Genomic DNA, 14,148 nt, shown 5'->3' with positions numbered 1-14,148 from the left:
CTCATGAAAAGCAATCCAAGAATGGTGGGGTCAGTAAAGAAAGTGGGGGTGGGAATCAAACAGGTGAAGGAGCTGTCTACCTGACTTCTAGTCCTGGTGTTCATTCACTTTGGATATGTGCAATTTCGAATTCTTCTGAATAGTTTTTCAGGGCTCTGTGTGTGCGCCCAAGTTGAAACTCCCTCTCCCATTTTGAGGACATAATGAACTACAAGGATGATGGGGAGACGGAACCTTTTCAGTTGTGTGCTTGTATCTCTTGAATGCAGTGAGATTATTAAATAGGAGGTGGTTAACTCTTATCTTGCTCTGGTTTAAAAAAATAATCTCTTAGTAATCTCTTTCATACATAGCATGCTTGGAGGCCTCTGACCCCTCTCCCAAGAATGGGACATAAGCTATAATTGTGAGAAGCCAAATTTCTTCCCTTCAGGATTTGGATTTCCTGATCTTTTCGTCAGTTAGCAACAAGTACTACACTTTCGTTCTTTAGAAAAAAGGTATATCCTGACTATAGGTCCATCTGCCCCTCTTGTTCCAAACTGACTCAGAATGCTAGGGATGCCTGCCTACAACTTTCTTTCCTCCATGAAAGAAGTGTCTTGAAATGTAGAGAAGAGGGGCTTGGGTATGGCTTAGTCTTCCTTCCAGTCTCTCTCAAAGTACCTCCTAAGGGTTGCACTGATGCCAGGTTGCCCTGTAGACACTTTTCAGCTCCAAAGTAATGAAGTTGTCTACTCATTAAAGGACTCTAAGCTACTTTGTGTTACTTAGGTTTGAACACCTCAGGCCTGAAGAGAAAATAAGCCAAATTTCAAACCAGCTTTGATCTTCTTTTCCTTGCTCCGTACTACCGTAGGAAGAACACCATTGCCATGGAGGGAGAAACAGAGGCCCACCACAGATGCTTTATTATCTCTTCTATTGCTTTGATGCACTTGACAGCACATCTTTTCACAGTTGGGAAGTAGCTTCTGCAAAGAGAGTCAGGTTCTTTGACAGCTACTGTATATAGCTGTTGGCGACATAATTGACCTATTCATATCAACTTGTCCCATCTCTCACCAGGCAAGCTTCTCATGAGATGTTGTTGAAGCATGGGTAAATGCCTCCATCTCAGAAGAGTGGACAGAGGCTTAATGTTGATGTTCCTATTCTAACAAAAAAAGAGTGACATTGAATAAAATCTAGTGGCTGCAAACTGAAACTGAATTCAGCAGAAATTAGACACACAGTTAGCATTTCAGGAGTCTATCAGAATAACCTACAAAGGGGAGTGCTGGATTTCTCAGTCTCAGATTAAGACTGATATATTTCTAAAAAGATGTCTAACCAAATGAGAATTATTGGATCAGTATAGGTGGAAATGATTAGTATTTAATGGCCTCCAATATGCAGGAGCCTGCACTAAATGGTTTCTTCTGGCCTTAAAAGTAGTGCATTTGTGGTAAGTTTGATTTGCAGTTTGTACCACTGTTGCTTTAAAAGGTAGATATGTTAGTATAAGCACTAAAGCCTGCTTTAGTAAACGTTGGAAGGTGATGTGCATGTTTCAAAAAGGTTGAACCTTTACTAAATGTAAACTAAAGCTCATTTGAACCTTTAGTAAAATTTAGTTCAAAGCACCTGGCTTTAGTAAAATTAATTTTGAGCTGATAAATGGCAGCTGGGTGCTTTGAACTAAAGCTCATTTGAACCTTTTTTTTCAGCATGGGGATGCTGATAATGTGATGCTTTGAGCACTTTTAATTAGTGTGGCTCTTGGAGCTGTGATAATTAACCCCTCCTCCCCCCACCGCCACTTCCTGGGGCATGTCTATAAACACCCATGATATGCATCTTTTTCCAGGGCATGTTCTATATGAGAGAACATGGTAATCAAGAAATCATTGAAGCCTGAATATCATCCTATTTCAGTAGGAGTTGGAACTAGTTACTATGAATAATACTTTTTATGATCTCTCTGAAACATTTTTCCATATTTCTTCTCTCCTACAAAAATGACTTTCACACAGCAGCAGAAAGAGAGGCAAAACTTATTAAATGTTTTCTCCAGACATCGTGCATCTTTATGGTTGTTTTTAATATTGTTCAAAATAAAAGATTAAAGTTAGGGCTGGGATTGTTTTTTTCTAAACATGACCATATTGGTCTACCCTTTTTTCTTAAATAACAAAATAAACGTTTACACACGCTTAACTCCATGAACAGTTATTCTGTTTCCACATCTTTGTCCATGGAAAGTTTACATAAGATGTCAACTCAGTTGAGAGTAACTTTTGTTATAAATCACTATAGCTGGGTGCACAAATGTGTAATGTATTGTGTGCCTGTTCTGTTCTGAACAAAATAGTTTCCTACTGTAAAGGGCCGTGTTGGGTATTGTTGGTTTTGTCTCTTAGCTACAGACAGTTGAAGCCTACCATTTAACTTGCTGTTAGTATTTGGCTACAGGAAGGAAAATTCCCCAAATTGTTGCTGTCTTGGGTGTCAGGTATGGACCTGTTTATGGCAGGTATCCATACTGAGTGACTCAAAATACCACCTTTTATATAAGGTAGGTGATGGACATCTAATGAAAGCCTCTTTTGGTTTATATTCATTGTTTCAATTGTTCTGGCTAGTTTCTCAACACCAAAGAGTCTAAGATATCTTACTGAGGTTGAGATGGAAGTATTTGTCATTTACTCTTCTGTTTTTAGGGTTTAAATTTACCAATATATTCAATTCATAAAAATTCGTGATAGAATTTGACTGTCTATTTGGGTTTGAAAATACTTGTTATGTAAGTAAACTCCAGGCTAATTGTCGCCTAACTAGAAATTAAAAGCTATGGGATCATCTACTGAGCAAGTTGTGTTGTACAACTTAAATATCATGTACTATATTTTGTGGATTATTTTATATTTATATATTTACGTATAATGCATTATATGATACATAGCACATAGTGCAGTTTCATGTATAATAGCTTGTGTAAATATACTTTTATCACAGTTAGTGTTTAACAGTGAGTATTAGAAGGCAGGGTAGATGTGTACTTCATAGACTAACTAAAGGGTGCGTGTGTACACTACAGCATAAGTTCCCATGAGCTGAAGCTCACTTCATCAGATGCTGGCAAATCATCATGTCAAACTTGAATAGAAAGCTACCTTGTGATTTAGGTTTCATTATTTGACAAAGAATTTGATGTTTTCAGTGTAGTAAAACCATTGGCATACATTTCTGTTATCATTGGGGGGGATTTGCAGATTATTCTGGAATCTTCTCAATGCTAATTTTTTTCCAGAAAATGTTACAGTCTTTGGCTCTTATACACAGATGAAGCTTCGTTAGAAACTATTTCATTGACTTGCTCTGCACTTTCCCCCTCAAGCACTGGGCCTAGTTTTATTATCTATTAACAAATACTTATTTGAGTAAGAGGGTTTAGGACGGGGTAGGCCACCGCCAGCACATGTGCCAGAACGTGACGTGAAGGCATTTTGCTTGGCACTTATGCCTTGGGGAAGGGGCTGGGGCTGCAGTGCCATAACAAGGATCGGGCCCCTTGCAGTTCTCTTGCTGTCTACCCCTGGCATGCCAACATGTTGCAAGTCAGTTGCTGGTGTTTTTGGCATTGTTCAAAAACATTACCAAACCTTGGTTTAGAAAGTCATTCTAGTGTTTATTATTTAAACTTTACAAATATGATTGTCACTATCTGTAGATACTGTCTGTAGTTATTTTATTTTGCCATGCTTGTGCATTATCAGAGCCTGCACTGAAGCAGGAATTTAAATGAAACGTGTATTTAGATGCCTAAGTATGGATTTAGGAGTCCAACTTCAGGTATCCTTTCTTGGAAATGTCTCAACATATAGGCTCCATCACTTTCATTTAATTTCCTCACTTGATTGATGTGAATGGCTATTTGGTGTATGTCCTTTTCACGTAGTGTCACTCAGGTGAAGTAAATGTTAGTCTCGTGGTGCTCTGCTAGTAATTATATTGCAGTCACCAAGATTGGCTCGATGAGAATAATGAGGAAATCCTAACACTTATCCATCAGAAGAGAACCATGTTCTGCATTTGGCAAAATGAGCCCTCCAACCAGCAAAAAATGACAGGCTTACCAGCAGCTTAAAGCTGTTGTCCTGTAGCCTCCTCTGAACTACAAGAACCAGTGGTGGCAAGTGAAGGCCATGGAGATCCAGAATTTTGCTGATCAACACTGTATGAGAAACTTCTTTCAAGCAATAAAAGCCATATACTTGCCATGTTCCAATGGCCCAACCTCCTTGCAATCCCAGGATGGCTCCACCCTTCTCATGGATAGTCTGTCCATCAAACAATGCTGGAAGGAGCACTTCAAGATTCTACTCAACTGTGAATCTGAGGTCTCAGCTGCTGCCATCGAGTCCATCCCTCAACACCCAATAATAGAATCTCTTGCTGATCCCCCATCCTTCAAGGAAGTCTGACATGCCTTCACTCAGACCAAGAACAATAAGGTACCATGACCAAATGGTATTCCTGCAGAAGTCTGCAAAGCTGGTGAAACAGCACTAGTGCAAAAACTTCACCAACTTCTTGTCAAAATACAGGTTAATGAGGAAGTTCCACCTGACTTAAAGAATGCCAACATTGTCACCATCTTCAAGAAAGGGAACAAGTCAATGTGTGGGAACTACCAAGACATTGCCCTCCTCTCCTTTGCCTGGAAGATTCTTAGCTCTTTCTGAATCATCCCTTCCCTTCCCTTCTGACAATGCCCTTCAAAAATCTCATTGTGGCTTTAGACCATCACAGCGTACCACCAACATGATTTTTGCTGCACGACAGATCAAGGCAAAGTGTAGAGAGCACCAACGCCAGGAGCTGTTTATGGCATTGACCTAACCAAGGCTTTTGACTCCATCAATTGTGAGGCCTTATGGAAGGTACTGGCTGGGTTTGGTTGTCCCATGAAGTTCATCAGTGTCCTCGGGCTACTTCACGGTGGCATGACCGCTACATTCCTTTGCAGTGGATCAGAGACAGAGACCCATTTACCATCCGTACTGGTGTCAAGCAAGGCTGTGTCATCTCCCCAGCCCCTTTTCTCCATCTACCTTGTTGTGATTTTGATTTTTATCCATGACCACTTTCCTCACAACTTGGGGTTGAATATCAAAAGGATAGTCAGCTTTTTTAACCTGTGGCACCTTTGCAGCAAAACAAAAGTTTACCAAGAGTGGCATCACCAACCTTTAGTACTCTGACAGTGTTTATCTTGTGCATACTAGGACTGATCGGCAGTCCACCCTTAACCTTTTTTCAGGTGCCTGTCATAGCTTGGGACTTTCCCTTAATTTTGGGAAAACAAAGGTGCTCCATCAGCCTGCCCCAGCAAAAGGTGCCTCCCTCCCTCAACAACTTAATCATTGGTGGAGAACCCTTGGGAAGTGTTGAGCATTTCCCATACCTTGACAGCCACCTCTTCCAGTCAGTGCTGGCTGATAACAGGTCTCTGCACGATATATCAGGCTACAACCCACTTCGAAGAGAACAGTTTTGCTGAGGAAGCTGAGAAATGGCAGAGGAGAAAGGAAAGTGCACAACATCCTGGCCAACAGCTGTGCCTTTCCTCCTTCCCCTCCCGCCCCCCAGTCATATCTGTGGAAAAACCTGCAGAGCATGGATTGGACTCTTCAACCATCTTAAAACTCACCAATTCTGTCCCCCTTTTCCTGGCAGATGACAACATCCTTGTATCAAAGGATAGCCAAAGATATTGCAATGTATCCCCAAGAGATTGATTGTGATCATGTCTCTTGTGCTAGATGCTATAAAAGTGGTTACTGGCTGGTAAGAAGAGACGATGGTTAAAAGGCAAGGAAGCGTGCAGTGCAGTTGCCACTACTTTGACCTAGAATCCAAGTGTACTGGCTACCATCAATCCTGTGTGGGAGTATTTGTTCTTGCTTGTTTCTCCCTGGCCTGGCAATACATGCTTCACAAGGTGCAAGAGTAGTTTAGGAGAGATGATATAGACCAGTGCTCGAATTTTAACTTCATAAATCATTGATGTGGAAGGGATTGGGATAAAATACTTGTCCAGATCTGAAGGCACGTAATAGAGCTCCTGGATCTGTTGCTAGACCATGGAAAATGTCCAAGAACTTGTTTTGCTTGGATTACAGTAGTTGATTGCAAGAACATAATATTTCTGTTGGAAGGAAAACTGAAGGAATTATTGATATTGATAATATTGAATATTGATATCTGTAGGCTGCTATGGGCAGAGCCTGGGCAGATCACAGCAGGGTATGTTTGGTCATGCTAGTTGAGCTGACCAGTTTTACTTTTGCTGCTAGCTTTGGCCAGGGACCCACTGTTCAGTTCCCTTGCCTCTGCTGCAGCCAGACTGGTAGATAATACTCAGAGGCCACCCAGGCCTGGTAGCGATGCAAAAAACCCCAAAAGAAGTTAAACCAGTAAGTTAACACTTAACTATCTTCCAGTGGTTCATCCAGGCTTCACTTCCTGATTTGCCTCTTACCTTTCAGAGGTTTTGCAGAGCCTGCAGGCTTGTTCAACAAAGCAAATGATCAAGCAAACAAACAGAAGAGCCCTGCTCCAGGGTCACCTGGTGCCTGCTTAACCCCTGGTAGCTCCAGGCAGCCTGTTCCCTGGCCAGGTGCAGCCTCTTGAGGCTGCCTTCAGTGTCCTTTTATCCTTCCCACTCTAGCCCTGTTACAATATTAAGTGCTGGAGGAGGCGCTATCAACTTTGAAAGTTTCGGAGACAGCTGAAAAAAGTAAACTTTAGAAAAGATGGAACGTGGGAGGCCTGGATGACCTTTCTGGACATTATGACTAAATAAACTGTTCAGTCTGGACTGAACTGTCAAGTCTGCTTGAAAGAGGTCTGTGGGCTGTTCGTGTTCAGTTATGCTGCTTTCCTTCGTATCAGCACTGTCAGATAAAAAAGGAACCAAGAATTGCTTGGTGTATTGCAAGTGTCCCTTGTTGACACAGAGTAGGAGCCGAAGTTCTATCAGTACTGTAAGTCAGAAACTGATAAACCTTTGACCAGAGAAGTGCAGAGTCAAAAGGCTTCTGACGTATCATTATACATTTGTTCTTTCCATATCTCTAGTTTTCTCTTGAGAATGACATGGCATTCTTTTAATATGCTGTGCTGTAGATCAAGGAGATAAGTACTGCTTGATCTACTGGCTTGGATGTTTCTGAGGCTTGAATGGTTCTATATAAACTTTGATTATACAGCCTGGCACAGCTGTCTGCAGTCTGCCTGCTGCTTGCTGCAGCTGCCCAGAGCCCAGGCTGGCTACAGACAGCTGCACTGGGCTCTGGAGCCCAGTCACCATCTCTGGCATGAGAGCAGGAGAAAGATGGGCTACACTGCCTCAGGCCTCTCCCCCACCACCTGCTGTAATGTGCGGGTGCACATGCCGGTACGGAGCTGATGCCCGGGCTCCAGACCCCAGCACAGCTGTTTGGAGCCTCCTGGCTGCAGCTGGCAGCAGCTTTTCAGAGCTGGGGCCAGCCACAGATCCTGGGCTGGTGGGCACGGGGCAGCAGGGCTGGGGGGCAAGGGACACGTGCAAGGCATCCTGCCACATACCCCCTGTCCTCATTTTGTTTTTCTGGCATGCCGGCCCTCTGGCACCTTCCAAGGTTGGCATTGTGGAGGTTTTTGGTGCTCTGACCAAAAAACGACCATACCTACAGGCTGGGGAACTCCCTTCTCGTCAGTGCAGAGGCAGAAAAGGATTTTCGAGTCATTATTGATGCCAAAATTAACATGGGCTGACAGTGTGGGGACGTGGGCAGGAAGCCTAACCATACTTTGTCATGCATCCACAGATGCATCTCGAGCAGGTCTGAGGAGGTGATACTCCCCCTCTGTGCAGCACTGGTCAGGCTGGAGTTGGATTACTGCATCCAGTTCTGGGCACCGCACTTCAGGAGGGATGTGGACAACATGGAGAGGGTCCAGAGGAGGGCCACCTGCATGATCGGAGGGCAGCAGGACAGGCCTGTACGAGGAGAGGCTACGGGACCTGAACCTGTTCAGCCTCCACAAGAGAAAGCTGAGGGGGCATCTAGTGGCTTGTTGCAAACTAGATGCCCAGCAGGCACTGGGGGAGTCCCTGTTCTCCCGAGCACTACCAGGAGTGACGAGAAATAATGGTGACAAGCTGGTAGAGGGTAGGTTCAGACTAGACATCAGGAGGTGCTACTTCACTGTCAGGGTGGCTAGGATCTAAAAGGAACTTCCAAGAGAAGTGGTGCTGGCTTCTACCCTAGGGGTCTTTAAGAGGAGGCTGGATGAACACCTTGCCAGGGTCATTTGACCCCAGTACTCTTTCCTGCCCATGGCAGGCGGTTGGACTTGATGATCTGCTCATGTCCCTTCCAGCCCTACCAACTATGAAACGTTGCCTACCCCTGTTGTAAGGCAAGAATACTACTTTTCTACATACAGTTTTTCCACTGAAGATGTTCAGGTATAAACATGTTCAAGGTTATGCTCAGAATTTTGTGAAAACTAATGTTTGTGTGAAATCATGAAGGCAAATAAAGGCAGCATTTTCCAACTATATTTTTCTTTGACTGACCACTATCACGTTAATGATTTTAATACCTCTGAACAAAAACATCTCAGCATACACTAAACAGCAGACAGTCAAATGTGCCCAATTTTTATACTAAACTAAGATACATGTCTAAGTTAACTGCGCTGCTGCTTCTATTTTCAACATCAAAATAGGTTTTGAAAAAGTTGTTTTAAATTTAATGATGTATGCCACTCCTTTTTGCTGTCCTATACAAACAATTTTGTCATATACAGCAATTTGAAGTCATCCTGAACTCCTAGCTGAAAATTGTAACAAATAACACCTGCTTATGGAAAGATTAGAGGACTTGTTACTCTCTGTGATGCAAATTTTTACACTATTATATTTTCTCACAGAATAGCCAGGGAAGCTACCATATTTCGTTGTATACAGTGTGCCCCAGAATATAATACATGCCTTAAAGGCAGAATGAAAGTGTGGAGGAGTATGCGGATGGTTCCAAAGTTATGGCTGCATGGATCAGAGACAGCTGATATTCAGCAGACCCATCCTCCCTTTTCTGCTTAACTTAAGGATGAAACCCTAGCTCTTTCTGGAGACTGGTCTCCATGGGTGGACCTGTGATTTTTACGAGTTTCCAGGCTGTGAAATAGGAGTAGAGGAATTGGGAGAAGATAGCAGACAGCAAAATGGCCCTAGGAAATGCCATCTTGATTAGTGGAACATCAAGACCATTAAAAAGGAGATGGTTATTACTACGTCAGGGGTAAGACAATTATCCATTAAATCAATTGGTTCTGTCAGCTGCTGCATGGTGGAACAGGAATTAAATCGGGGTCCATCTATTGTGGTCATAACATTTGTTTCCCTGCCTAATAACTCCCCCCCCCAAGAAGGGTATTTTGAGGGCTGATTTTTTCCTTTGGAGAGAGGTGCATATTTATGTGAGAAAATATATTTTCCTTAACGTATGCGATTTTTTCCCCCCCCCCACCCCAAACTACAATGGATCAGATGTAGTACCTAGCAGGAATGACCCAGAGGGTAGCGATGGGCAAGTGCTTGTCTCACCCCCTTGGGAACTTTCCTTTGGAGTCCCCCACAGCTTCATGTTGTTGTACTCTGCTCAGTGCTGCTTTTGAAAACAGTCTGGAAGCTGAAGTTGGTGCAGAATGCAGCAGCCCATCTTCCAACAAAGGGTTGGGGTAGAGGGGGGAAGTCACTGGGAGCACATAACTCCAGTCCTCCAGCATCTGCAGTGGCTCCTAATAGCTTTTTGGGTGCAATTCATGGTGCTGATTTTGAATTTTAAGGCCCTAAAACAAGTTTTCAACTTCTTAAGGACTGTATACCTTCTGGTGGGTACCCCTCCTGGACTGTACCCGTTGGATGAGCAGGGAGGGGGGCGTTCCCCGAGCATCTGGTTGATGAGCAGGGGGAGGAGGATCCCCTAGTAGCTGGTCAATGAGGCAGGGACGGGTGCTGGCGTTGGCTTCAGGAGGCAGCAGTGTGCAGCGCGTGCTTCCCAAGTACCCCGCTTCTCCGTGCTACCATCGCATGCCCTCTGGAGCCTTCCCAAGTACCCCCATGGGTAAGCATACCCCCAATTGACAACCCCTGCCCTAAAAGGTATGCATCGTACATACCTAAGGGACCACCTTATGCCCTATTGCAATCCCTAAGATGCCTAAGAGAACAGCATTCTGTAAGTACCATCAGCATCTCATGTATAATTGGCAAAAATAAGTGGGAGGTCATTCTTGGCAGCTGCTCTTCAGTTCTGGAACTCCCTCCCTCTTGAAGCCCACCAGAACCTGACTCTAGACATCTTTCAGAAGCACTTTAAAGATCTTTCTAATTGTTTGCTAAATGCCTGACCAAAGCTTGCTGAGATCTTGTTTAGTGAGTCCCTGTTTTATGTTGGTATTTTAGTTCCCCTTTTTTTGTTTGCATTGCTCATTTCTCTCTTGCGCTTCTCCTGTTTTAAAAACTACTCAGTTTTCTTACTGTAAGCTCCCCTGAGCCTTTATTGGGAAGGGCAGCATACAAATCTCATAGCCTGTAATTGCAACAGTTTTAACTGTGTTGACTACTGTATTTACTTGAATATAAAGTGATCCTGAAAATAAGACTACCTCCCAATAATTAGATTCTGTATATGGACCCTGGAAAACTTGATATAATTTTCCATATAAAATCTAATCATTGAAGGCTTGCCTTGAATTTATCCCCCTTACACTGCTATAGCAGGGAAAATAGATCTGGGGGTGTCAGGTGACCCCTGCTCCCCACCCCAACTTCTCCTTCCTGCATCCCCTTTTCCCCCTCCCCTTACTGTCAGGCCCTGCTCTCTGAGCACATGGAACTGAGGAAAACTTGAAAGTGTTGACTTGGAAATAAATATACCTAAAGTAATGTGTATATAGGCAAATTACTATGGGTACCCATAGACTTTGTTCACCCAGAATTGATGCATTTTACCCTTTTTTTAAACTGCTGCAAGTTTTAGCACAGGCACGCCATAAACACACTTTTTAAGCAGTACTTTTGCACCTACTCGTATGTAGTATGAACTATGCATGATATTAGTCTAAATCCAAAAGGCTCTTGATTTGGCATATAGTTCATTGGACTGGGCCCCAGCAGAGTGAACAGAGTTTCATGCCATGGTGACCCCATTGCTCAGTATGTATGTGTACTCCAGATTACCCTCCCCCTCACAAAGGTTGCATGCACTAATTAGCCTCCCCCACTCATGACTAGAAACAAATATTCTTGTCATGAATCCTGGTGTCCTCCAACAATTTATATGCAGGTGATGCACAAGTCAACCTCCACTTTGTGAAAAGCAGGGCCACACTAATCATATGCAATTGTAAGGTAGATAGCTAGGTGGCTGGATTGTCAGGCTCAACAGGTAAGTGTGATCAATGACTCGATATCTACTTGGCAGTTGGAATGCCATGGTGTGCCACAGGGGTTGATTCTGGGGCCAGTTTTGTTCAATATCTTCATTAATGACTTGGAAGATGGAATGGAATACACCCTCAGCAAATCTGTGGATGACAGCAAGCTGGGGGAGAGAGGTGTACTAGATGCACTGGAGGGTAGGGCTAAGATTCGGAGAGACCTAAACAAATTGGAGGATTGGGCCAAAAGAGATTTCATTAAGTTCAGCAAGGACAAATGCAAAGTCCTGCACTTAGGATGAAAGAATCCTATGCATCACTACACGCTGGGGACTGACTGCAGCTGTGCAGAAAAGGACCTGGGGGTTACAGTGGACAGTAAGCTGGATATGAGTCAGTAGTGTGCCCTTGTTGCAAAGAAGGCTAATGGCATGCTGGGCTGCATTAGTAGGAACTTTGCCAGCAGATCAAGGGAAGTGATTATTTCTCACTATTTGGCACTGGTGAGGTGACATCTTGAGTACTGTCTGGTTTTGGGGCTTCCACTACAGAAAGGATGTGAACTAGTCGGAGAGTCCAGCAGAGAGCAACAAAAATGGTTAGGGGTCTGGGGGACATGACTTCTTAGAAGAGGCTGGGGGAACTGGGTTTACTTTGGAGAAGAGAAGGCTGAGGGGGGATTTGATAGCAGCCTGAATTAAGTACCTGAATGGGGGAATTGAAAGAGGATGCAGCTAAACTGTTCTTAGTGGTGACAGATGACAGAACAAAGAACAACGGTCTCAAGCTGCAGCAAGGGAGGTTTAGGTTGAATATTAGGAAACACTTTCTCATTAGGAGGGTGGTGAAGCACTGGAGCAAGTTACTTTAAAGAGATGGTGGAATCTTCATCGTTGGGGGGTTTTAAGGCCCATCTTGACAAAGCTGTGGCTGGAATGAACTAGTTGGAGATGGTCCTACTATGAAAAGGGAGTTGGACTAGATGACCTCCTGAGGTCCCTTTGAGCCCTAACTGTCTATAATTCTATGATGGGCTGAGAGGGGCAGCAGAAGGATTCTGGGTGAACTGTTTGGGACACCATTTGGTGATATTTGCCTAACATTTAAGGCTGGTGAAGAAACAGGAATCATTGGAAATGGGGAAAGGTGCAGTTCAGTTGGGAGTGAAGAAGTAAAAAATATATATGCAATGTAGTAGCTCACCATGACGTGAAAATGAGTCCACACTGAGGGGGGATGAGTATAAAGGGCACTACCATGTATCTTATTCAGACAGGCTGCACTAATTCATCCTTTTCATCAGTTTTCATCGGTTTGGTTACCTGATATGGGCCATAGGTTTTATAGTCATGTTCAGTGTTGGCTGCATTTCATCAGCTTCATAGTTGGTTCCATTACTGAGCACATGCTGCTTTTGGCAGTAGTTTAATGATGAACAATGTATTTAATGAGGTTTCCTTGTATGTATGATGAGGGACTTTTTCCCTATACTGACTGGGGGTGAAATCTCATATTTAAGTAAATACAGTATAGTAAGAATTTATGCGCTAGCCTAGTTAGGCTAGTGTAGCTGTGTTGATGCAAATGCCAGCCAACTTTATCTGTGCAAATATTACCAATGAAGTAAAGTCTGTACCATCCTTTTACTTTTGCACCTTTGCTTCACTGAGTCTCTACTCTGCAAGTGATCTCTGTCTGCAGACAGTTCCAGCATTGTGGTTATGAGGGGTGGCTTCTAGTATGTTTATTCTTTTTGAACTTCATTTTGAGCTGATCTTAAGACCAAATTCATTATGCTTAATTTTCTTCCCATCTAGCATGATCTATGTTTATTAAGTGGTGCTTCAAATTTACTTACATGATCTTTTTGGTAGGCAATCAGTCCATCAAGTTTTAAATCGGGGTTTAAATATGCTTTGAATATTCCTATTGAAATTGTTACCATATAGAACTCAATAACTTAAATATGTATTGGACTTTAAGTGAATTTAGTTCCCTTTTTGATGTCTTAAATACATTGGGGGGGGGGTTTCCATTCCTAGCAGTTGAAAAACCAGTTGTAGAATTCATTTTTTGGTTTAGAAGAAATATATTCCATCTTGCTAAAAGTTTGAGCGAGTGGAATAGTCAAACCAAGAAACTTGTGACCAGAATTTTACCTCCTTTAGCTTAGTAATTAACGTTCCAGGAAGGAAACTTGCTGTGTAAAAATTGCATCAGTGGATAGGCTCCTGCAGCTTTAATCTTCCTGTTCATATAGTAAACTGCCTTGGTATCCATAGTCTTGCATTAAAATAAGTTGGCTGAAAAGTTGCAGGTGATCCCCTGCCTCCCCCCATTATATGGTTGGAAGAAATGCCAGATGGAGTGGTAACCTAGAGATCAATTTTGCATTTGAGGAAAAGAGACTATTTGGGAATCAGAGGGTCTGTCTGCTTGGCTGATTAGCAGTATTGGGGCTAGCTTCCTGTCCCTAGTTTGAGTAGTTTGAAATGGAGACTGGAGGAACTAAATGTAGGTGACCCTTGAGGGAGATCTCTTCATACTTGATAATGAACAAAAACTTTAACCTTCTGTTTTTTATATCAGCTGTTAATGCACAGTTATGGTTAAGATTTGAATGAACAGAGGAGGAAAATGTGAAATTATGTTTAGCTGTTACCTTGA

At 43.0% G+C, this 14,148-nt stretch overlaps 1 protein-coding gene across 6 annotated transcripts in view; it reads left to right on the top strand.

Moving 5' to 3' along the window:
• The window catches only part of DNAJB6 (DnaJ heat shock protein family (Hsp40) member B6), an 80,415-nt gene that overhangs the window by 39,943 nt on the left and 26,324 nt on the right, over window positions 1-14,148 (top strand). The gene's annotated exons all lie outside the window — the stretch shown is intronic.

This window comes from Crocodylus siamensis, chromosome 5 (assembly GCF_052110815.1).
Source record: "Crocodylus siamensis isolate JL-2025a chromosome 5, ASM5211081v1, whole genome shotgun sequence".
NCBI classification, from domain to species: Eukaryota; Metazoa; Chordata; order Crocodylia; family Crocodylidae; genus Crocodylus; species Crocodylus siamensis.
The sequence above is the reverse complement of the archived record's forward strand: the minus strand, read 5'-3'. Positions and strand labels throughout refer to the sequence as shown.